This window comes from Oncorhynchus keta, chromosome 27 (assembly GCF_023373465.1).
Source record: "Oncorhynchus keta strain PuntledgeMale-10-30-2019 chromosome 27, Oket_V2, whole genome shotgun sequence".
NCBI classification, from domain to species: domain Eukaryota; kingdom Metazoa; phylum Chordata; class Actinopteri; order Salmoniformes; family Salmonidae; genus Oncorhynchus; species Oncorhynchus keta.
The window spans coordinates 16308817-16334561 of NC_068447.1; the positions used below are offsets into that span (position 1 = coordinate 16308817).

General features: G+C 43.0%; 1 protein-coding gene across 1 annotated transcript in view; it reads right to left on the reverse strand.

Moving 5' to 3' along the window:
* The window catches only part of cacna2d3a (calcium channel, voltage-dependent, alpha 2/delta subunit 3a), a 418957-nt gene that overhangs the window by 121325 nt on the left and 271887 nt on the right, over positions 1-25745 (reverse strand). The window lies entirely within an intron of this gene.

Genomic DNA, 25745 nt, shown 5'->3' on the forward strand with positions numbered 1-25745 from the left:
GGAGCAGGTTGCAAGATTGGACCAGATACAGGCCTCAGGGGACACAGCTGCCCTCTTGCTCGCCCGCATTCCTAGCACCGTCCACATAGGGCGTGTGTGTGTGTGTGTGTGTGTGTGTGTGTGTGTGTGTGTGTGTGTGTGTGTGTGTGTGTGTGTGTGTGTGTGTGTGTGTGTGTGTGTGTGTGTGTGTGTACTGAAGAGACAAAGAAGGGCAGAGTGAGACAGATAGAGAGAGAGAGAGAGAGAGATACAGACAGACAGACAGACAGACAGACAGACAGACAGACAGACAGACAGACAGACAGACAGACAGACATACTCTGCATGCAGAATTCTGCAAAAATATCCTCCGTGTACAACGTAGAACACCAAATAATGCATGCAGAGCACAATTAGGCCGATACCCACTCATTATCGAAATCCAGAAAATAACCATTAAATTCTACAACCACCTAAAAGGAAGCGATTCCCAAACCTTCCATAACAAAGCCATCACCTACAGAGAGATGAACCTGGAGAAGAGTCCCCTAAGCAAGCTGGTCCTGGGGCTCTGTTCACAAACACAAACATACCCCACAGAGCCCCAGGACAGCAGCACAATTAGACCCAACCAAATCATGAGAAAACAAAAAGATAATTACTTAACACATTGGAAAGAATTAACAAAAAAACAGAGCAAACTAGAATGCTATTTGGCCCTACACAGAGAGTACACAGTGGCAGAATACCTGACCACTGTGACTGACCCAAACTTAGCTTTGAAAAAAGCTTTGAGTATGTACAGACTCAGTGAGCATAGCCTTGCCATTGAGAAAGGCCACCGTAGGCAGACATGGCTATCAAGAGAAGACAGGCTATGTGCTCACTGCCCACAAAATGAGGTGGAAACTGAGCTGCACTTCCTAACCTCCTGCCAAATGAAATGGCCATATTAGAGACACATATTTCCTTCAGATTACACAGACCCACAAAATGAGGTGGAAACTGAGCTGCACTTCCTAACCTCCTGCCCAATGTATGACAATATTAGAGACACATATTTCCCTCAGATTACACAGACCCACAAAATGAGGTGACGTGATTTTTGACCTGTTGCCACAAGAAAAGGGAAACCAGTGAAGAACAAACACCATTGTAAATACAACCCATATTTATGCTTATTTATTTTCACTTGTGTACTTGAACCATTTGTACATCATTGCAACACTGTATATAGACATAATATGACATTTGTAATGTCTTTATTGTTTTAAACTTCTGTGAGTGTAATGTTTACTGTTAATTTTTATTGTTTATTTCACTTTTGTATATTATCTACCTTGCTTGCCTTGGCAATGTTAACACATGTTTCCCATGCATATATAAAGCACCTTAAAGGTGTAGAGGTGTAGGGGTGTAGGAGTGTAGAGATGTAGGGGTGTAGGAGTGTAGAGGTTTAGAGGTATAGAGGTGTAGGGGTGTAGGAGTGTAGAGATGTAGGGGTGTAGGAGTGTAGAGATGTAGGGTTGTAGGAGTGTAGAGATGTAGGGGTGTAGGGGTGTAGGAGTGTAGAGGTTTAGAGGTATAGAGGTGTAGGGGTGTAGGAGTGTAGAGATGTAGGGGTGTAGGAGTGTAGAGGTTTAGAGGTGTAGAGGTGTAGAGGTGTAGAGATGTAGGGGTGTAGAGGTGTAGAGATGTAGGAGTGTAGAGATGTAGAGGTGTAGAGATGTAGGGGTGTAGAGGTGTAGAGATGTAGGGGTGTAGAGATGTAGAGGTGTAGAGGTGTAGAGATGTAGGGGTGTAGAGATGTAGGGGTGTAGAGATGTAGGGGTGTAGAGGTGTAGAGATGTAGGGGTGTAGAGATGTAGGGGTGTAGAGATGTAGGGGTGTAGAGGTGTAGGGGTGTAGAGATGTAGAGGTGTAAGGTTGAAGGGGTGTAGAGGTTTAGAGGTGTCGGGATGTAGAGGTGTAGGGTTGTAGAGGTTTAGAGGTGTAGGGGTGTAGAGGTGTAGGGGTGTAGAGGTGTAAGGTTGAAGGGGTGTAGAGGTTTAGAGGTGTCGGGATGTAGAGGTGTAGGGTTGTAGAGGTTTAGAGGTGTAGGGGTGTATGTTGGTTATATCTTGGTTATATGTTGGGTTTAAAGATAGTTTATCTCCCTTGTAAGTGGGTTGTGATCTATTTCTGTTTGGGTGCTGAAGATATGGCAGTCCTTCTATTCCTATTAATTATTCACATCTCATTCTAAACATTCCTGGACTACTGTTCTACAATATCTCTGTGGCATTATGGATGGCTTATTGAAAGGCTGTTGTCTTCTCTGACAGATAACGCTAGGTCTAATGAGTAGCTATAACCCTAGTAACTACGGTCTATTTGCCAACGGTAACCAACCACTGTCATTACGTGTTAAAATATACTTACACAAAGGTTGGCTATTGCCTTTAATGACACAAAGGAACTAAAATGTGTTGGTTGGTGGAACAATATTTTACTCCCTATTCAGTTGTCGTCTAGACTGGATTCATTGTGTGTGTGTGTGTGTGTGTGTGTGTGTGTGTGTGTGTGTGTGTGTGTGTGTGTGTGTGTGTGTGTGTGTGTGTGTGTGTGTGTGTGTGTGTGTGTGTGTGTGTGTGTGTGTGTGTGTGTGTGTGTGTGTGTGTGTGTGTGTGTGTGTGTGTGTGTGTGTGCGTGTGCGTGTGCGTGTGTGTGAGTACTGCATGTCCAAAGCCCAGACTGGGACCAACGCTGCAGTGGTCTATTTAACATCAATCAGATCTACAGCTGAGTTAAATACAGTGATTTTTTTGGTCCACTTTGCTTCTAGTCTTCCTTTAGCTACTGTATGCTACGACATGCAATCTCTCACACACCCCACTGCACTGCAACTACACTGCACTGCAACTACACAGCTCTGTTCAGTCCTGCGGTTAACACTCACACAGGTATGCACATACACGCACACGCACATACACACCCCACACAACCAAACAACTAACCTGTTTGTGTGTTATGGCGCTGAGGCAGCTGACTCTAACTCACTGTTTCCCCAATATTCATTTACAAGCAGCATTGTTGCCGCCAGTCAAAAAATAATAATAAATGCAGTACCAGTCAAAAGTTTGGACACACCTACTCATTCAAGGGTTTTAAACTATTGTAGAATAATGGTGAAGACATCAAAACTATGAAATAACACATAAAATAACCACAAAAGTGTAAACAATTCAAAATATATTTTATATTTGAGATTCTTAAAAGTAGCCACCCTTTGCCTTGATGACAGCTTTGCACACTCTTGGCATTCTCTCAACCAGCTTTATGAGGTAGTCACCTGGAATGCATTTCAATGAACAGGTATGCCTTATGCTGTGTTCTTATGTTATCTGAGTGACTCAAATGTTATAACAAAATCAATGTGGGCCCCATGCATTGACATTTTTGGAATGTTAGATTATCCCTTACAATCTAGTTTTCATTTGGGTGATTGTTAGTTCTCAAAGATATTTCTTATTAAAAAAATATACACTGCTCAAAAAAATAAAGGGAACACTAAAATAACACATCCTAGATCTGAATGAATAAAATATTCTTATTAAATACTTTTTTCTTTACATAGTTGAATGTGCTGACAACAAAATCACACAAAAATGATCAATGGAAATCAAATTTATCAACCCACGGAGGTCTGGATTTGGAGTCACACTCAAAATTAAAGTGGAAAACCACACTACGGGCTGATCCAACTTTGATGTAATGTCCTTAAAACAAGTCAAAATGAGGCTCAGTAGTGTGTGTGGCCTCCACGTGCCTGTATGACCTCCCTACAACGCCTGGGCATGCTCCTGATGAGGTGGCGGATGGTCAGGGATCTCCTCCCAACTCCTGGACAGTCTGTGGTGCAACCTGGCGTTGGTGGATGGGGCGGGACATGATGTCCCAGATGTGCTCAATTGGATTCAGGTCTGGGGAACGAGCAGGGCCAGTCCATAGCATCAATGCCTTCCTCTTGCAGGAACTGCTGACACACAACAGCCACATGAGGTCTAGCATTGTCTTGCATTAAGAGGAAACGAGGGCCAACCGCACCAGCATATGGTCTCACAAGGGGTCTGAGGATCTCATCTCGGTACCTAATGGCAGTCAGGCTACCTCTGGCGAGCACATGGAGGGCTGTGCGGCCCCACCCCCAAAAATGCCACCCCACACCATGACTGACCCACCGACAAACCGGTCATGCTGGAGGATGTTGCAGACAGCAGAACGTTCTCCATGGCGTCTCCAGACTCTGTCACGTCTGTCACATGTGCTCAGTGTGAACCTGCTTTCATCTGTGAAGAGCACAGGGCGCCAGTGGAATTTGCCAATCTTGGTGTTCTCTGGCAAATTCCAAACGTCTTGCACAGTGTTGGGCTGTAAGCACAACCCCCACCTGTGGACGTCAGGCCCTCATACCACGCTCATGGAGTCTGTTTCTGACCGTTTCAGCAGACACATGCACATTTGTGGCCTGCTGGAGGTCATTTTGCAGGGCTCTGGCAGTGCTCCTCCTTGCACAAAGGCGGAGGTAGCGGTCCTGCTGCTGGGTTGTTGCCCTCCTACGGCCTCCTCCACGTCTCCTGATGCACTGGCCTGTCTCCTGGTAGCGCCTCCATGCTCTGGACACTACGCTGACAGACACAGCAAACCTTCTTGCCACAGCTCGCATTGATGTGCCATCCTGGATGAGCTGCACTACCTGAGCCACTTGTGTGGGTTGTAGACTCCGTCTCATGCTACCACTAGAGTGAAAGCACCGCCAGCATTCAAAAGTGACCAAAACTTCAGCCAGGAAGCATAGCAACTGAGAAGTGGTCTGTGGTCACCACCTGCAGAACCACTCCTTTATTGGGGGTGTCTTGCTAATTGCCTATAATTTTCACCTGTTGTCTATTCCATTTGCACAACAGCATGTGAAATGTATTGTCAATCAGTGTTGCTTCCTAAGTGGACAGTTTGATTTCACAGAAGTGTGATTGACTTGGAGTTACATTGTGTTGTTTAAGTGTTCCCTTTATTTTTTTGAGCAGTGTATATATGTTCCACATGTTTTTCTACATGCCTTCTATCTGGCTTTAGTCGTTTAAGCAGGGGTGTAAAGTTCTTAAGAAAAAATACTTTAACGTACTACTTCATTCATTTTTGTGGGTATCTGTACTTTACTATTTATTTTTTTGCCAAATTTTACTTCACTACATTCATAAAGAAAATAATTAAAGTTTGACTCCATACATTTTCCCTGACACCCAAAGTACTTGATACATTTTGACAGCACAATGGTCCAATTCACTTATCAAGAGAACATCCCTGGTCATCCCTACTGCCTCTGATCTGGTAGACTCACTAAACAGAGAACATCCCTGGTTATCCCTACTGCCTCTGATCTGAAGTACTCACTAAACAGAGAACATCCCTGGTCATCCCTACTGCCTCTGATCTGGTAGACTCACTAAACAGAGAACATCCCTGGTTATCCCTACTGCCTCTGATCTGAAGTACTCACTAAACAGAGAACATCCCTGGTCATCCCTACTGCCTCTGATCTGAAGTACTCACTAAACAGAGAACATCCCTGGTCATCCCTACTGCCTCTGATCTGAAGTACTCACTAAACAGAGAACATCCCTGGTCATCCCTACTGCCTCTGATCTGGTAGACTCACTAAACAGAGAACATCCCTGGTTATCCCTACTGCCTCTGATCTGAAGTACTCACTAAACAGAGAACATCCCTGGTCATCCCTACTGCCTCTGATCTGAAGTACTCACTAAACAGAGAACATCCCTGGTCATCCCTACTGCCTCTGATCTGAAGTACTCACTAAACAGAGAACATCCCTGGTCATCCCTACTGCCTCTGATCTGAAGTACTCACTAAACAGAGAACATCCCTGGTCATCCCTACTGCCTCTGATCTGAAGTACTCACTAAACAGAGAACATCCCTGGTCATCCCTACTGCCTCTGATCTGAAGTACTCACTAAACAGAGAACATCCCTGGTCATCCCTACTGCCTCTGATCTGAAGTACTCACTAAACAGAGAACATCCCTGGTCATCCCTACTGCCTCTGATCTGAAGTACTCACTAAAAGCTGTCATCAAGGCAGAGGGTGGCTCTTTGAAGAATCTCAAATATAAAATATATTGTGATATGTTTAACACTTGTTTTGGTTACTACATGATTCCATATGTGTTATTTCATAATGCTGATGTCTTCACTATTATTCTACAATGTAGAAAATATATATTTTTAAACTGTACTGTACTGTATAGCCTACTAATATATGTGTGCAATAATTGTAGATTTCGAATGGCCCACAAAAAAGACATGTTCTCTGTAGCCTGCAGTGGAATAGTGACTGGAGGAAGCGCTTCCTGCCACTACGTTTTCTATATGCCAGGTAGGCTACTCCATTTCTGAAGTGGATGACTGTGTTTAATATTAAGGATATACTGCAGGAGATAGCTGGGATCCTCTTGTAGCCTTTTCCTGCAGTCAAATGACCAAACCGCCCTCTATTGGCCTAATGGATTGGAATGTTATTAATATTTATTTATAATTTCATAATTACTAAACATATATATTTTTTTAATTCGCTGAAAATCCGGTTTGGTTACATTTCAGTCTTCTGTGACGTACAGTATATAAAAATAAATGTTGGGATGCAAACTCAAAATGTAAACCATATCAACTGTTTTTCTGACATGGTTCAGGTGCCTTCTTTTCTCAAGCCATAACCATGTGGGTGAGGTGTATACATTTGTTTCAAAGCACATTTGTTTAAAGGCTACTAATAAACGCTCTGAGTGAGCCTGATTTGCCCCACTACAGTAAAAGGTCAACAGTGGCCAGTCAAAACATTGTTTTCACGCGTGATTACAATGACTGGGCCTATAAGAACACATTTCACTAAAGTTGAGAAATAAATATAGTAGGCCTAGTCTATAGAGAGATGATGGGATCATCCTGTTTTTAACAAGAGGTCATTAAAACTCTGTTTTCTCACATAATTGCATAGCATAGCCAATAGAAATGTCTCATTCCATGCATCAAACATCTATGAGGAGCTGACTCTCGCTCTGCAAAAGGTGACCCTATTCCCCTCAAACTCTGAATGCCAGGGCTCTCATGAAGTGTTTGATTTTGATATCATTTGCAATGATGTCAGAGTGATTAGAGGGACAATAGAGCACTAAGGTCCAGGCCATTAGTGACTGGCCTTAAGCTATTTGGTGGGCTACTAATGACCATCAGAAGCATCAGAGCACAGTTTTGGAGAAGCCTAGGTACCATGACTCCATTGTCACGTGGAATTCCACAGCGGTCAAGACAAATGAATGCCGGTGTGGCGGCACTACGGTCACCGTGACAACCCTAGTCAAGTGCTAAATAAACTGTTGACCTAAACTCTGAAACCTATTCAATCAAAGCTTGTATCCACGAATATAAAGATAGGCAAAGAATAGCACTCTTATTGTGCTGCTGAAAAGCAAACACACACACACACACACACACACACACACACACACACACACACACACACTGTGACTGTGTGTGTGTGTGTGTGTGAGTGTGTGTGCGTGTGTGTGTGTGTGTGTGTTTGTCGCATAGGAGAGTTATGCAGCTGGAATAAAAGTAATTACAGTGATTAAAGCTTAATCCTACACTGTCACTCACTGTCCAAACAAAACACACACACACGCGCACGCACGCACGCACGCACGCACGCACGCACGCACGCACGCACACACACACACACACACACACACACACACACACACACACACACACAGCCAGATGGGTCCTCCATGCTTCATTATTCTCTGTATGGGAGGAAGTGTGTGTGTGTGTGTGTGTGTGTGTGTGTGTGTGTGTGTGTGTGTGTGTGTGTGTGTGTGTGTGTGTGTGTGTGTGTGTGTGTGTGTGTGTGTGTGTGTGTGTGTGTGTGTGTGCGTGCGTGTGTGTGTGTGTGTGTGTGTGTTTTAGGCTGGTGTACCTACCACTCATGCTTGTAACCAAATGTTGAAAGGTGTGTGGACACCCACTGTTTAACAACCCTCATGAAAAAGTACAACTGAATTACTACACAAAGCCTTTCCATAGGAGGATGGTGGCACCTTAATTGGGGAGAACTGGCTAGTGGTAATAGCTGGAGTGGAATTGGTAGAATGCTATCAAACACATCAAACACATGGATTCCATGCGTTTGATGCCATTCCATTTGCTCCGTTCCAGCCATTATTTTTGAGCCGTCCTCCCCTCAGCCTGAGCGCACACACTTAGTGTTGTGAATTCTGTAATGAATGTATTGTAATGTTTTTAAATTGTATTACTGCCTTCATTTAGCTGGAAGCCATGAGCTGCTGCCTAGGGAGCAGCTAATGGGGAACCATAATAAATACAATACCAATACATAGTAACTACTGCACTTTCAGGTCCTATTCGTGCAGTAGTTTCTACGTAGAGAATTGTAGGGATTGTGTATTTTAAGCAATACTTAATGTCTGTAAATTTAACCTCAACGGGATTGGTGTCCATAAACCGGGAAAGTTGTTGCTGAATATACAATATGATGTGAAAAAAAAAATGTTGTACACAACAGGCAACTTTCCGGGTCATATCTGATATGGGCAGAAAGCTTCAATTCATGTTAATCTTACTGCACTGTACAATTTACAGTAGCTATTACAGTGAAATAATACCATGCTATTGTTTGGGGATAACATACAATTCTAGTGTTTGAGGATAACATACATTTCTAGTGTTTGAGGATAACATACATTTCTAGTGTTTGAGGATAACATACAATTCTAGTGTTTGAGGATAACATACAATTCTAGTGTTTGAGGATAACATACAATTCTAGTGTTTGAGGATAACATACAATTCTAGTGTTTGAGGATAACATACAATTCTAGTGTTTGAGGATAACATACAATTCTAGTGTTTGAGGATAAAATACAATTATAGTGTTTGAGGATAACATAGAATTCTAGTGTTTGAGGATAACATACAATTCTAGTGTTTGAGGATAACATACATTTCTAGTGTTTGAGGATAACATACAATTCTAGTGTTTGAGGATAACATACAATTCTAGTGTTTGAGGATAACATACAATTCTAGTGTTTGAGGATAACATACATTTCTAGTGTTTGAGGATAACATACAATTCTAGTGTTTGAGGATAACATACATTTCTAGTGTTTGAGGATAACATACAATTCTAGTGTTTGAGGATAACATACAATTCTAGTGTTTGAGGATAACATACAATTCTAGTGTTTGAGGATAAAATACAATTATAGTGTTTGAGGATAAAATACATTTCTAGTGTTTGAGGATAAAATACATCTCTAGTGTTTGAGGATAAAATACATTTCTAGTGTTTGAGGATAACATAGAATTCTAGTGTTTGAGGATAACATACAATTCTAGTGTTTGAGGATAAAATACATCTCTAGTGTTTGAGGATAAAATACATTTCTAGTGTTTGAGGATAAAATACATCTCTAGTGTTTGAGGATAAAATACATTTCTAGTGTTTGAGGATAACATAGAATTCTAGTGTTTGAGGATAACATACAATTCTAGTGTTTGAGGATAACATACAATTCTAGTGTTTGAGGATAACATACAATTCTAGTGTTTGAGGATAACATACAATTCTAGTGTTTGAGGATAACATACAATTCTAGTGTTTGAGGATAACATACAATTCTAGTGTTTGAGGATAACATACAATTCTAGTGTTTGAGGATAACATACAATTCTAGTGTTTGAGGATAACATACAATTCTAGTGTTTGAGGATAACATACAATTCTAGTGTTTGAGGATAACATAAAATTCTAGTGTTTGAGGATGTGTGAAGTTTAGTGTCTTTTCTGTAAGGAAGCTAATGATCCATCATGTATGACAATCATGGGAATGTGTAAACTTAAATGCTTAATTACCATAGCCTTTTTGTATGTTCTCTATAGTTATGTACTTGTATTTGGGCAAACTCCTGTCAGACTATATACAAAATATTGTGTAGTGAGGTAATTCTTCACTGGATCGGTCTGAAACTTCACACACACACACTGCTGCCATCTTTTGGACAAAAGCTAAATTACACCTAGGATCCTATCTCAATGCATGGCATTTCTCTTGCATTTCAAAGATGATGGGAAAAAAACATTTTTGTTTTTGAAAATGCATGTTTTCGTGTTTGCATTATCTTTTACCAGATCTAATGTGTTAAATTCTCCTACATTAATTTCACATTTCCACAAACTTCAAGTGTTTCCTTTCAAATGGCATATCCTTGCTTTTGGAATTATTTTGGAAATGCATTCCAGGTGACTACCTCATGAAGCTGGTTGAGAGAATGCTAAGAGTGTGCAAAGCTGTCATCAAGGCAAAGGGTGGCTACTTTGAAGAATATAATATATAAAATCTATATGTTATTTTACCTTTATTTAACCAGGTAAGCCAGTTGAGAACAAGTTCTCATTTACAACTGCGACCTGGCCAAGATAAAGCAACAAAAACAGCAACACAGAGTTACACATAAACAAACATGCAGTCAATAACACAAAAGAAAATAAAAATAGAAACATCTATGTACAGTGTGTGCAAATGTAGAAGAGTAGAGAGGTAGGCAATAAATAGGCCATAGAGACAAAAATAATTACAATGTAGCATTAATACTGGAGGGATAGATGTGCAGATGATGATGTGCAAGTAGAGATACTGGGGTGCAAAAGAGCAAGAGTGTAAGTAATAATATGGGGTTGAGGTAGTCGGGGGTGCTATTTAGAGATTGGCTGTGTACAGGTACAGTGATCTGTAAGCTGCTCTGACTGCTGATGCTTAAAGTTAGAGAGGGAGATATAAGACTCCAGATTCAAAGATTTCCTTGGCAGCAGAGAACTGGAAGGAAAGGCGGCCAAAGGAAGTGTTGGCTATTGCACTGGGGATGACCAGTGCAATATACCTGCTGGAGCGCGTGCCACGGGTGGATGTTACCATGGTGACCAGTGAGCCGAGACAAGGCAGGGCTCCACCTAGCAAAGACCAATAGATGACCTGGAGCCAGTGGGCTCGGCGACAGATATGCAGCAAGGGCTAGCCAACGAGAGCATACAGGTCGCAGTGGTGGGTAGTATATGGGTGCTTTGGTGATAAAACGGATGGCTCTGTGATAGACTGTATCCAGTCTGCTGAGCAGAGTGCCGGGGACCATTCTGTAAATGACATCGCTGGAGTAAAGGATCGGTAGGATAGTCAGTTTTACGAGGGTATGCTTGGCGGCATGAGTGAAGGAAGCTTTGTTGCGAAACAGGAAGCACACCAGATTCAATTTTTGGTTGGAGATGCTTAATGTGAGTCTGGAAGGAGAGTCCACAGTCCAACCAGACACCAAGACATGTAGTTGTCCACATATTCTAGGTCAGAACCTAGAATATGTGAGATTTTGATTTGTTTAACACTTTTTTGTTTACTTCACGATTCCATATGTGTTATTTCATAGTTTTGATGTCTTCACTATTATTATAAAATGTCGAACATAGTAAAAATAAATAAAAAACATTGAATGAGTAGGTGTGTCCCACCTTTGACTGGTACTGTATATTGTGAGTAGTCAGGTAGTTTTAGTTAGACCTAATTCCTCATTATCTCATCACATTTCCTCCGTTCTCTGTGCCCTTCCTGTATCAGCAAGGAGAAAGAGGGAGAGAAAAAGAGAGCAAAAGAGAGACAAAGGTGGTGTGAGCGAGAGAGAGATAGAGAAATATATACATTGAGAGAAGGTCTGCATTCTGTAAGACTGTCTTTGAGATGAGAAGGTCTGCATTCTGTGAGACTGTCTTTGAGAGACGAAGGCCTACATTATGTGAGACTGTCTTTGAGAGGAGAATGCCTACATTCTGTGAGACTGTCTTTGAGATGTGAAGGTCAACATTTTGTGAGTGTCTTTGAGATGTGAAGGTCTACATTCTGTGAGACTGTCTTTGAGAGGAGATGGCCTACATTCTGTGAGACTGTCTTTGAGAGGAGATGGCCTACATTCTGTGAGACAGTTTTTTTTAGAAAAGAAGGCCTACATTCTGTGAGACGGTCTTTGAGAGGAGAAGGCCTTCATTCATGTGAGACTGTTTTTGAGAGAAGAAGGCCTACATTCTGTGTGAATGTTTTTGAGAGGAGATGGTCTACATTCTGTGAGATTGTCTTTGAGAGGAGAAGGCCTACATTCTGTGTGAATGTTTTTGAGAGGAGAAGGCCTACATTCTGTGAGATTGTCTTTGAGTGGAGAAGGCCTACATTCTGTGAGACTGTCTTTGAGAGGAGATGGCCTACATTCTGTGAGACTGTCTTTGAGAGGAGATGGCCTACATTCTGTGAGACTGTCTTTGAGAGGAGAAGGCCTACATTCTGTGTGAATGTTTTTGAGAGGAGAAGGCCTACATTCTGTGAGACGGTCTTTGAGAGGAGAAGGCCTACATTCTGTGAGACTGTTTTTGAGAGGAGAAGGCCTACATTCTGTGTGAATGTTTTTGAGAGGAGATGGTCTACATTCTGTGAGATTGTCTTTGAGAGGAGAAGGCCTACATTCTGTGAGACTGTTTTTGAGAGAAGAAGGCCTACATTCTGTGTGAATGTTTTTGAGAGGAGAAGGCCTACATTCTGTGAGACTGTTTTTGAGAGGAGAAGGCCTACATTCATGTGAGACTGTTTTTGAGAGAAGAAGGCCTACATTCTGTGTGAATGTTTTTGAGAGGAGAAGGCCTACATTCTGTGAGACTGTCTTTGAGAGGAGAAGGCCTACATTCTGTGAGACTGTCTTTGAGAGGAGATGGCCTACATTCTGTGAGACAGTCTTTGAGTGGAGAAGGCCTACATTCTGTGAGACTGTCTTTGAGTGGAGAAGGCCTACATTCTGTGAGACTGTCTTTGAGTGGAGAAGGCCTACATTCTGTGAGACTCTCTTTGAGTGGAGATGGCCTACATTCTGTGAGACAGTCTTTGAGTGGAGAAGGCCTACATTCTGTGTGAATGTTTTTGAGAGGAGAAGGCCTACATTCTGTGAGACTCTCTTTGAGTGGAGATGGCCTACATTCTGTGAGACAGTCTTTGAGTGGAGAAGGCCTACATTCTGTGAGACTGTCTTTGAGTGGAGATGGCCTACATTCTGTGAGACAGTCTTTGAGTGGAGAAGGCCTACATTCTGTGAGACTGTCTTTGAGAGGAGAAGGCCTACATTCTGTGAGACTGTCTTTGAGAGGAGAATGCGAACATTCTGTGAGACTCTCTTTGAGTGGAGAAGGCCTACATTCTGTGAGACTGTCTTTGAGTGGAGAAGGCCTACATTCTGTGAGACTCTCTTTGAGTGGAGAAGGCCTACATTCTGTGAGACTGTCTTTGAGTGGAGATGGCCTACATTCTGTGAGACAGTCTTTGAGTGGAGAAGGCCTACATTCTGTGAGACTGTCTTTGAGTGGAGATGGCCTACATTCTGTGAGACAGTCTTTGAGTGGAGAAGGCCTACATTCTGTGAGACTGTCTTTGAGAGGAGAAGGCCTACATTCTGTGAGACTGTCTTTGAGAGGAGAATGCGAACATTCTGTGAGACTCTCTTTGAGTGGAGAAGGCCTACATTCTGTGAGACTGTCTTTGAGAGGAGAATGCCAACATTCTGTGAGACTGTCTTTGAAAGGAGATGGCCTACATTCTGTGAGACTGTCTTTGAGAGAAGAAGGCCTACATTCTGTGAGACTGTCTTTGAGAGGAGAATGCGAACATTCTGTGAGACTCTCTTTGAGTGGAGAAGGCCTACATTCTGTGAGACTGTCTTTGAGTGGAGAAGGCCTACATTCTGTGAGACTGTCTTTGAGTGGAGAAGGCCTACATTCTGTGAGACTGTTGTTGAGTGGAGAAGGCCTACATTCTGTGAGACTGTCTTTGAGTGGAGAAGGACTACATTCTGTGAGACTGTCTTTGAGTGGAGAAGGCCTACATTCTGTGAGACTGTCTTTGAGTGGAGATGGCCTACATTCTATGAGACTCTCTTTGAGTGGAGAATGAAGATTCATTAAATGAGGTTAACAATAGTGTAATTGAGCAGGAATCCCAGCGGACCTGTGGGCCATTTGAGAATTAAATGAATTAAACTTTAAATTTCAAACTCCTCCTTTCAGCAGCCATGTCGTTTACACCATCTCTGAGCCACAGATAGACGGCAACATTTCCCACACACAGACCATAGTTCCAGACTGAACTATGACAGAGAGATTCCTTACCTTTACACACACACTCTCACCTTTAACTGACCTAATTCATTTTAACGCTTTTCTTTAACTTTTAGCCTTTTAAAATATGTTCTTTTTTTAAAGGAATCTATTTGCTTTTAGACAGAGTTCTTGTTAGACAGAGTTCTTGATAGACAACGTTCTTGATAGACTGTTCTTGTTAGACAGAGTTCTTGATAGACTGTTCTTGTTAGACAGAGTTCTTGTTAGACAGAGTTCTTGATAGACTGTTCTTGTTAGACAGAAATCTTGTTAGACAGAGTTCTTGTTAGACAGAGTTATTGTTAGGCTGTTCTTGTTAGACAGAGTTCTTGTTAGGGTGTTCTTGTTAGACAGAGTTCTTGTTAGACAGAGTTCTTGATAGTCTGTTCTTGTTAGACAGAGTTCTTGTTAGACAGAGTTCTTGTTATACTGTTCTTGTTAGACAGAGTTCTTGTTAGACATAGTTCTTGTTAGACAGCGTTATTGTTAGACTGTTCTTGTTAGACAAAGTTCTTTATAGACAGAGTTCTTGTTAGACAGAGTTATTGATAGTCTGTTCTTGTTAGACAGAGTTCTTGTTAGACATAGTTCTTGGTAGACATAGTTCTAGTTAGACAGAGTTCTTGTTAGACATAGTTCTTGTTAGACAGAGATCTTGTTAGACAGAGTTCTTGTTAGACAGAGTTCTTGTTAGACAGCGTTATTGTTAGACTGTTCTTGTTAGACAAAGTTCTCGTTTGACAGAGTTCTTGTTAGACAGAGTTCTTGTTAGGCTGTTCTTGTTAGACAGAGTTCTTGATAGACTGTTCTTGTTAGACAGAGTTCTTGATAGACTGTTCTTGTTAGACAGAGTTCTTGTTAGACAGAGTTCTTGATAGACTGTTCTTGTTAGACAGAAATCTTGTTAGACAGAGTTCTTGTTAGACAGAGTTATTGTTAGGCTGTTCTTGTTAGACAGAGTTCTTGTTAGGGTGTTCTTGTTAGACAGAGTTCTTGTTAGACAGAGTTCTTGATAGTCTGTTCTTGTTAGACAGAGTTCTTGTTAGACAGAGTTCTTGTTATACTGTTCTTGTTAGACAGAGTTCTTGTTAGACATAGTTCTTGTTAGACAGCGTTATTGTTAGACTGTTCTTGTTAGACAAAGTTCTTTATAGACAGAGTTCTTGTTAGACAGAGTTCTTGATAGTCTGTTCTTGTTAGACAGAGTTCTTGTTAGACATAGTTCTTGGTAGACATAGTTCTAGTTAGACAGAGTTCTTGTTAGACATAGTTCTTGTTAGACAGAGATCTTGTTAGACAGAGTTCTTGTTAGACAGAGTTCTTGTTAGACAGCGTTATTGTTAGACTGTTCTTGTTAGACAAAGTTCTCGTTTGACAGAGTTCTTGTTAGACAGAGTTCTTGTTAGGCTGTTCTTGTTAGACAGAGTTCTTGTTCGACAGAGTTATTGTTAGACATAGTTCTTGTTAGACAGTTCTTGTTAGACATAGTTCTAGTTAGACAGAGTTCTTGTCAGACAGAGTTCTTGTTAGACATAGTTCTTGTTAGACAGAGTTCTTGTTAGACAGAGTTATTGATAGACTGTTCTTGTTAGACAGAGTTCTTGTTAGACATAGTTCTTGTTAGACAGTTCTTGTTAGACATAGTTCTAGTTAGACATAGTTCTTGTCAGACAGAGTTCTTGTCAGACAGAGTTCTTGTTATACAGAGTTCTTGTTAGACACAGTTCTTGTTAGACAGTTCTTTATAGACATAGTTCTAGTTAGACAGAGTTCTTGTTAGACAGAGTTCTTGTTAGACAGAGTTCTAGTTAGACAGAGTTCTTGTTAGACAGAGTTCTAGTTAGACATAGTTCTTGTTAGACAGAGTTCTAGTTAGACATAGTTCTTGTTAGACACAGTTCTTGTTAGACAGAGTTCTTGTTAGACAGAGTTCTTGTCAGACAGAGTTCTTGTTATACAGAGTTCTTGTTAGACATAGTTCTTGTTAGACAGAGTTCTTGTTAGACATAGTTCTTGTTAGACAGAGTTCTTGTTAGACATAGTTCTTGTTAGACATAGTTCTTGTTAGACATAGTTCTAGTTAGACAGAGTTCTTGTTAGACTGTTCTTGTTAGACATAGTTCTTGTTAGACACAGTTCTTGTTAGACATAGATCTTGTTAGACATAGTTCTAGTTAGACAGAGTTCTTGATAGACTGTTCGTGTTAGACAGAGTTCTTGTTAGACACAGTTCTTGTTAGACACAGTTCTTGTTAGACTGTTCTTGTTAGACATAGTTCTTGTTAGACAGAGTTCTTGTTAGACAGAGTTCTTGTTAGACTGTTCTTGTTAGACATAGTTCTTGTTAGACAGAGTTCTTGTTAGACTGTTCTTGTTAGACATAGTTCTTGTTAGACAGAATTCTTGATAGACTGTTCTTGTTAGAGCTGGGCATCCCCACTCTACCCCTCTCCATTCCCATGGGTAGTAGAGCGCTTGACGGGCGCTCTATAGGCCAGGTCACCCACCAGACCACCCCCGTAAACCTACGAGTTTTGGGGAAAAACGTAGAGACGATCGATCCAATTCCTGCTGGTTGAGTCTCCGCAGGTTCCTGTGGTATTGGGATTCTCTTGGCTCCAGCGATACAATCCCTCCACTGACTGGGTTACTGATTCCATCGTGGGCAGGAGCCCGTCCTGCCACACTCATTGCTTGAAGTCAGCCCTGCCTGCCCTGGGACATCTTCCCGGGGGCTTGGAAATTTCCCTGGACCTCTCCGCAAGCTCCACAGAGTACCAGGACCTCCGGGAGGGGTTCAGTATGGCCCGGGCTGCTTCGCTTCCGCAGCACCGACCGGTATCCAAGAAGGTTAAGCTTGAGGCGCTGGCACGCCGCTTTAGTGCCATGGCTACATCCCCGGAAGCCGAGACCTTTCCCCCCCACTCCTTTCCCCCCCACTCTGCTGTTTCGTCCTCTGTTGCCCCGTAACCGACATATTTTTCCTACCTTTTCTGTGCTTGTCTCCACCCCTTTCCAGGTGTCGCCCATCTTCTCCAATTGTCCATTTTCGGTCTGTCTGTGCCAGTTCATCTTGTTTGCCGTCTTGTGCCTTTGCCCTTACTCTGGATTACCAACCTCTACCTGAATTGACCCTGAGCCTGCCTGCCACCCTGTGCATTTGCCACTATTCTGGATTATCGACCCCTGCCTGCCTTGACCTGTCATTTGCCTGGCCCTGTTGCTGTAATAAACATTGTTACTTCAACACAGTCTGCATTTGGGTCTTACCTGAAACATTACACCCAGATTATGTGCATTGCCCTCACCACCACTCTTTTGCGCTGCTGCTACTCTCTGTTATATCATCTATGCATGGTCACTTTAATAACTCTACCTACATGTACATATTACCTCTATTACCTCAACTAACTGGTGCCCCACACATTGACTCTGTAGCAGTACTACCTGTATATAGCCTCCACATTGACTCTGTAGCAGTACTACCTGTATATAGCCTCCACATTGACTCTGTAGCAGTACTACCTGTATATAGCCTCCACATTGACTCTGTAGCAGTACTACCTGTATATAGCCTCCACATTGACTCTGTAGCAGTACTACCTGTATATAGCCTCCACATTGACTCTGTACCAGTACTACCTGTATATAGCCTCCACATTGACTCTGTACCAGTACTACCTGTATATAGCCTCCACATTGACTCTGTACCAGTACTACCTGTATATAGCCTCCACATTGACTCTGTACCAGTACTACCTGTATATAGCCTCCACATTGACTCTGTACCAGTACTACCTGTATATAGCCTCCACATTGACTCTGTACCAGTACTACCTGTATATAGCCTCCACATTGACTCTGTACCAGTACTACCTGTATATAGCTTCACTATTGTTATTTTACTGCTGCTTCTTTAATTACTTGTTCCTTTTATTTCTTATTGTTAATCGGATTTTTAAAACTGCATTGTTGGTTTGGGGCTTGTAAAGTAAGCATTTCACTCATTTCACTCACTCTGTTGTATTCAGCATTTCACTGTAAGGTCTACCTACACCTGCTGTATTCGGCGCATGTGACTCATGCGATTTGATTTGATTTGATTTGTATCAGCATGAGTAATGAAAGACAGCAATACAGAGTTTGTGGCTACTGTAATTAACGTGTTAACGAGTAATCACTAGTTATGCTATGATTCCTCTGCTGTGCTTTGCCAAGGTGTTTATCTGTTATTTTAGAGGGATAGAAACACCTGAAAACAACAGTAGGAGAGAGAGAGATAACGAGAGAGAGAGAGAGAGAGACAGAGAGAGAGAGAGAACGAGAGAGAGAGAGAGAGAGAGAGAGAGAGAGAGAGAGAGAGAGAGAGAGAGAGAGAGAGAGAGAGAGAAAAAGAGGGAGAGAGAGAGAAAGAGAGAGAGAAAAAAAAGAGGGAGAGAGAGAGAAAGAGAGAACGAGAGACAGAAAAAGAGGGAGAGAGAGAGAGAAAGAGGGAGAGAGAAAAAGAGGGAGAGAGAGAGAGAGAGAGAGAGAGAGAGAGAGACAGAGAGGTAATATGCGTTGGCAGAGGTACTGCTGCTGTGTAGACGTGCAGGGAGGAGCATCATTTGCCACTTGCCACCATTCAATCATAGCTAGCTTAGATAATGGCCCACAGGTGTGCTGGTGTAAATGTATGTGTGTGTGTGTGTGTGTGTGTGTGTGTGTGTGTGTGTGTGTGTGTGTGTGTGTGTGTGTGTGTGTGTGTGTGTGTGTGTGTGTGTGTGTGTGTGTGTGTGTGTGTGTGTGTGTGTGTGTGTGTGTGTGTGTGTGTGTGTGTGTGTGTGTGTGTGTGTGTACCGGGGACATTGCCTGTTGTCACACTCATAATGATTAGGCAAATGAAACATCACAACACCATCCCTAAACATCTCCATCTAATCAACCTCTAACCAATACCACAGGGAACTCGTTAATGGTCCCAAATGTCCGGCCATAAAACTCACTTGACCCTCTCAATTTAGTTTAATTTAAATATACATTGACTGTATAATCCTAGATGGATTGTTGCTATATGTAAGGTATTTGAGTATGACTGCACACTCTTAGAAAAAATGTTCTATAGGGAACCAAAATAAGGTTCCAACCGTTGAGCCGTACGGCATATGCCACACGGTGGTTGACCGAAATCCCACCCAGTATGAGGCTCTAGTAGAATGGAGGAGCTTGTTTGTTAGGTTGTTGTGGTTGGAGATCATTAAAACAGTAAGACCAGGGGCAGTTAAAGGCTGGAGAGTGTGACAGAGCACTTGCATTATCACTGGGACTCCTTTACAATGGAGAAATCTACTAACACACACACACACACACACACACACACACACACACACACACACACACACACACACACACACACACACACACACACACACACACACACACACGCTATCACACACACTCACCACTCACAAACACATGCACGTACACACACACACTAACACACACACTAACACACACACACACACACACACACAGCCACACTAACAACACGGTTGTCCAATGTTACAGAGACATTGAACTACTGGTCACTTTCTGTTTCCCCCTGTGTATTTAAATATTGTATTCTCAACATAGCTCTTTCTGATGTTTATCCTACTGCACAGTACATTGTAGTTCCACTGTTTATACACACCTCATATGTATTATGTACTGTATTCTTGTGCTAGCTCATTCTAATATATCTACTGCCTACAGTATCATTCCTAGTATATCATGTGTAAATTAATACAGTGTATATACGTATCGATTACATTACTGTTGCAGTGCTTTTTGGGTTGTTAATTGGATTCGTTAATTTGACATTTCTAGATGTTTTGGTTTTGTTGTTGTTGATTATTTGTGTACATAGGCTAGTAACATGCTCATCTGTTTATTTTCAGGACACTGAAAAGATTTGGCATGGTTCCCCAGATCCTTAAATAGTTCTACAGCCGCACCATCGAGAGCATCTTGACCGGTTGCATCACCGCCTGGTATGGTAACTGTTCAGCATCCGACCATAAGGCTCCACAGAGAATTGTCAAAAGACTGCTGTCACCCAAGTCATGGACTCCTCTCTCCGCAACCACACAGCAACAGGACCAGAGCGCCTAGACTAGGTCCAAAAGACTGCTGTCACCCAAGTCATGGACTCCTCTCTCCGCAACCACACAGCAACAGGACCAGAGCGCCTAGACTAGGTCCAAAAGACTGCTGTCACCCAAGTCATGGACTCCTCTCTCCGCAACCACACAGCAACAGGACCGGAGCGCCTAGTCTAGGTCCAAAAGACTGCTGTCACCCAAGTCATGGACTCTTCTCTCCGCAACCACACAGCAACAGGACCAGAGCGCCTAGTCTAGGTCCAAAAGACTGCTGTCACCCAAGTCATGGACTCTTCTCTCCGCAACCACACAGCAACAGGACCGGAGCGCCTAGTCTAGGTCCAAAAGACTGCTGTCACCCAAGTCATGGACTCTTCTCTCCGCAACCACACAGCAACGGGACCAGAGCGCCTAGACTAGGTCCAAAAGACTGCTGTCACCCAAGTCATGGACTCCTCTCTCCGCAACCACACAGCAACAGGACCGGAGCGCCTAGTCTAGGTCCAAAAGACTGCTGTCACCCAAGTCATGGACTCCTCTCTCCGCAACCACACAGCAACAGGACCGGAGCGCCTAGACTAGGTCCAAAAGACTGCTGTCACCCAAGTCATGGACTCCTCTCTCCGCAACCACACAGCAACGGGACCAGAGCGCCTAGACTAGGTCCAAAAGACTGCTGTCACCCAAGTCATGGACTCTTCTCTCCGCAACCACACAGCAACGGGACCAGAGCGCCTAGACTAGGTCCAAAAGACTGCTGTCACCCAAGTCATGGACTCCTCTCTCCGCAACCACACAGCAACGGGACCAGAGCGCCTAGACTAGGTCCAAAAGACTGCTGTCACCCAAGTCATGGACTCTTCTCTCCGCAACCACACAGCAACGGGACCAGAGCGCCTAGACTAGGTCCAAAAGACTGCTGTCACCCAAGTCATGGACTCTTCTCTCCGCAACCACACAGCAACGGGACCAGAGCGCCTAGACTAGGTCCAAAAGGCTCCTTATCAGCTTCAACCCCTGAGCCATAAGACCGCTGACCCCCCTGTTTTTTACTGCTACTCGCTGTATAGTATCTATGCATAGTCACTTTACCCCCACCTACAGGTACAAACTACTGCGACTAATCTGTACCCCCGCACACTGACTCGGTACCGGTACCCCCTGTATATAGCCTCCACACTGACTCGGTACCGGTACCCCCTGTATATAGCCTCCACACTGACTCGGTACCGGTACCCCCTGTATATAGCCTCCACACTGACTCGGTACCGGTACCCCTGTATATAGCCTCCACACTGACTCGGTACCGGTACCCCCTGTATATAGCCTCCACACTGACTCGGTACCGGTACCCCCTGTATATAGCTTCCACATTGACTCAGTACTGGTACCCCCTGTATATAGCCTCCACACTGACTCTGTACCGGTACCCCTGTATATAGCCTCCACACTGACTCTGTACCGGTACCCCCTGTATATAGCCTCCACACTGACTCGGTACCGGTACCCCCTGTATATAGCCTCCACACTGACTCGGTACCGGTACCCCCTGTATATAGCCTCCACACTGACTCTGTACCGGTACCCCCTGTATATAGCCTCCACACTGACTCGGTACCGGTACCCCCTGTATATAGCCTCCACACTGACTCGGTACCGGTACCCCCTGTATATAGCCTCCACACTGACTCTGTACCGGTACCCCCTGTATATAGCCTCCACACTGACTCGGTACCGGTACCCCCTGTATATAGCCTCCACACTGACTCGGTACCGGTACCCCCTGTACATAGCCTCGTTATTGTTATTTTATTGTGTTACTTTTGATTTAATTTTTTACTTTAATTTATTTAGTCAATATTTTCTTATCTCTATTCCTTGAACTGCATTGGTTATGGGCTTGTAAGTAAGCATTTCATGGTATGGACTGGTCCAAAATGCAAACTTTGAGTTATGTTCTAATTATTTTTTAAATTGTTATTATTTTTGAACACCTGCTGCAATCGGCGCATGTGACAAATATATTTTATTTAGTTTGATGTGATTTTGATTTGATTTCACTGCACCCTCTTTAACAGGTATTTCCAAGGGTATGCCCAATGCTGTCGGGGGTACTCCACATAAAAATGTTTATTTAAAGAAATGTTTTATATTCTTCACATTTTCAAACAGGCCTTTTAGGTTTTCCAACGGGGCTATACATTTGGGTGAGGTTTATTTCTCGCCTGAGTAGCCTCGTTTCACTGCCAAAATGATAAATTAAACCATATGGCGTTCAGCAAAATAAAAACACAATGTCAAATACAGGTAGCCTAGTCAAATACAGGTAGCCTAGTCAAATACAGGTAGCCTAGTCAAATACAGGTAGCCTAGTCAAATACAGGTAGCCTAGTCAAATACAGGTAGCCTAGTCAAATACAGGTAGCCTAGTCAAATACAGGTAGCCTAGTCAAATACAGGTAGCCTAGTCAAATACAGGTAGCCTAGTCAAATACAGGTAGCCTAGTCAAACACAGGTAGCCTAGTCAAATACAGGTAGCCTAGTCAAATACAGGTAGCCTAGTCAAATACAGGTAGCCTAGTCAAACACAGGTAGCCTAGTCAAATACAGGTAGCCTAGTCAAATACAGGTAGCCTAGTCAAATACAGGAAGCCTAGTCAAACACAGGTAGCCTAGTCAAATACAGGTAGCCTAGTCAAATACAGGTAGCCTAGTCAAACACAGGTAGCCTAGTCAAATACAGGTAGCCTAGTCAAATACAGGTAGCCTAGTCAAATACAGGTAGCCTAGTCAAACACAGGTAGCCTAGTCAAATACAGGTAGCCTAGTCAAATACAGGTAGCCTAGTCAAACACAGGTAGCCTAGTCAAATACAGGTAGCCTAGTCAAATACAGGTAGCCTAGTCAAATACAGGTAGCCTAGTCAAACACAGGTAGCCTAGTCAAATACAGGTAGCCTAGTCAATACAAATACAGGTAGCCTAGTCAAATACAGGTAGCCTAGTCAAACACAGGTAGCCTAGTCAAACACAGGTAGCCTAGTCAAATACAGGTAGCCTAGTCAAATACAGGTAGCCTAGTCAAATACAGGTAGCCTAGTCAAATACAGGTAGCCTAGTCAAATACAGGTAGCCTAGTCAAACACAGGTAGCCTAGTCAAACACAGGTAGCCTAGTCAAATACAGGTAGCCTAGTCAAATACAGGTAGCCTAGTCAAACACAGGTAGCCTAGTCAAATACAGGTAGCCTAGTCAAACACAGGTAGCCTAGTCAAATACAGGTAGCCTAGTCAAATACAGGTAGCCTAGTCAAACACAGGTAGCCTAGTCAAATACAGGTAGCCTAGTCAAACACAGGTAGCCTAGTCAAATACAGGTAGCCTAGTCAAATACAGGTAGCCTAGTCAAACACAGGTAGCCTAGTCAAATACAGGTAGCCTAGTCAAACACAGGTAGCCTAGTCAAATACAGGTAGCCTAGTCAAACACAGGTAGCCTACTCAAACACAGGTAGCCTAGTCAAACACAGGTAGCCTAGTCAAATACAGGTAGCCTAGTCAAACACAGGTAGCCTAGTCAAATACAGGTAGCCTAGTCAAACACAGGTAGCCTAGTCAAACACAGGTAGCCTAGTCAAATACAGGTAGCCTAATCAAACACAGGTAGCCTAGTCAAACACAGGTAGCCTAGTCAAACACAGGTAGCCTAGTCAAGCACAGGTAGCCTAGTCAAATACAGGTAGCCTAGTCAAACACAGGTAGCCTAGTCAAATACAGGTAGCCTAGTCAAATACAGGTAGCCTAGTCAAATACAGGTAGCCTAGTCAAACACAGGTAGCCTAGTCAAATACAGGTAGCCTAGTCAAACACAGGTAGCCTAGTCAAACACAGGTAGCCTAGTCAAATACAGGTAGCCTAATCAAATACAGGTAGCCTAGTCAAACACAGGTAGCCTAGTCAAACACAGGTAGCCTAGTCAAATACAGGTAGCCTAGTCAAACACAGGTAGCCTAGTCAAATACAGGTAGCCTAGTCAAACACAGGTAGCCTAGTCAAATACAGGTAGCCTAGTCAAACACAGGTAGCCTAGTCAAATACAGGTAGCCTAGTCAAACACAGGTAGCCTAGTCAAATACAGGTAGCCTAGTCAAACACAGGTAGCCTAGTCAAACACAGGTAGCCTAGTCAAACACAGGTAGCCTAGTCAAATACAGGTAGCCTAATCAAACACAGGTAGCCTAGTCAAATACAGGTAGCCTAGTCAAACACAGGTAGCCTAGTCAAACACAGGTAGCCTAGTCAAGCACAGGTAGCCTAGTCAAATACAGGTAGCCTAGTCAAACACAGGTAGCCTAGTCAAACACAGGTAGCCTAGTCAAATACAGGTAGCCTAGTCAAATACAGGTAGCCTAGTCAAACACAGGTAGCCTAGTCAAATACAGGTAGCCTAGTCAAACACAGGTAGCCTAGTCAAACACAGGTAGCCTAGTCAAATACAGGTAGCCTAGTCAAATACAGGTAGCCTAGTCAAACACAGGTAGCCTAGTCAAACACAGGTAGCCTAGTCAAATACAGGTAGCCTAGTCAAACACAGGTAGCCTAGTCAAATACAGGTAGCCTAGTCAAACACAGGTAGCCTAGTCAAATACAGGTAGCCTAGTCAAACACAGGTAGCCTAGTCAAATACAGGTAGCCTAGTCAAATACAGGTAGCCTAGTCAAATACAGGTAGCCTAGTCAAACACAGGTAGCCTAGTCAAATACAGGTAGCCTAGTCAAACACAGGTAGCCTAGTCAAATACAGGTAGCCTAGTCAAACACAGGTAGCCTAGTCAAATACAGGTAGCCTAGTCAAATACAGGTAGCCTAGTCAAACACAGGTAGCCTAGTCAAATACAGGTAGCCTAGTCAAACACAGGTAGCCTAGTCAAACACAGGTAGCCTAGTCAAACACAGGTAGCCTAGTCAAATACAGGTAGCCTAGTCAAACACAGGTAGCCTAGTCAAATACAGGTAGCCTAGTCAAACACAGGTAGCCTAGTCAAACACAGGTAGCCTAGTCAAATACAGGTAGCCTAATCAAACACAGGTAGCCTAGTCAAACACAGGTAGCCTAGTCAAACACAGGTAGCCTAGTCAAGCACAGGTAGCCTAGTCAAATACAGGTAGCCTAGTCAAACACAGGTAGCCTAGTCAAATACAGGTAGCCTAGTCAAATACAGGTAGCCTAGTCAAATACAGGTAGCCTAGTCAAACACAGGTAGCCTAGTCAAATACAGGTAGCCTAGTCAAACACAGGTAGCCTAGTCAAACACAGGTAGCCTAGTCAAATACA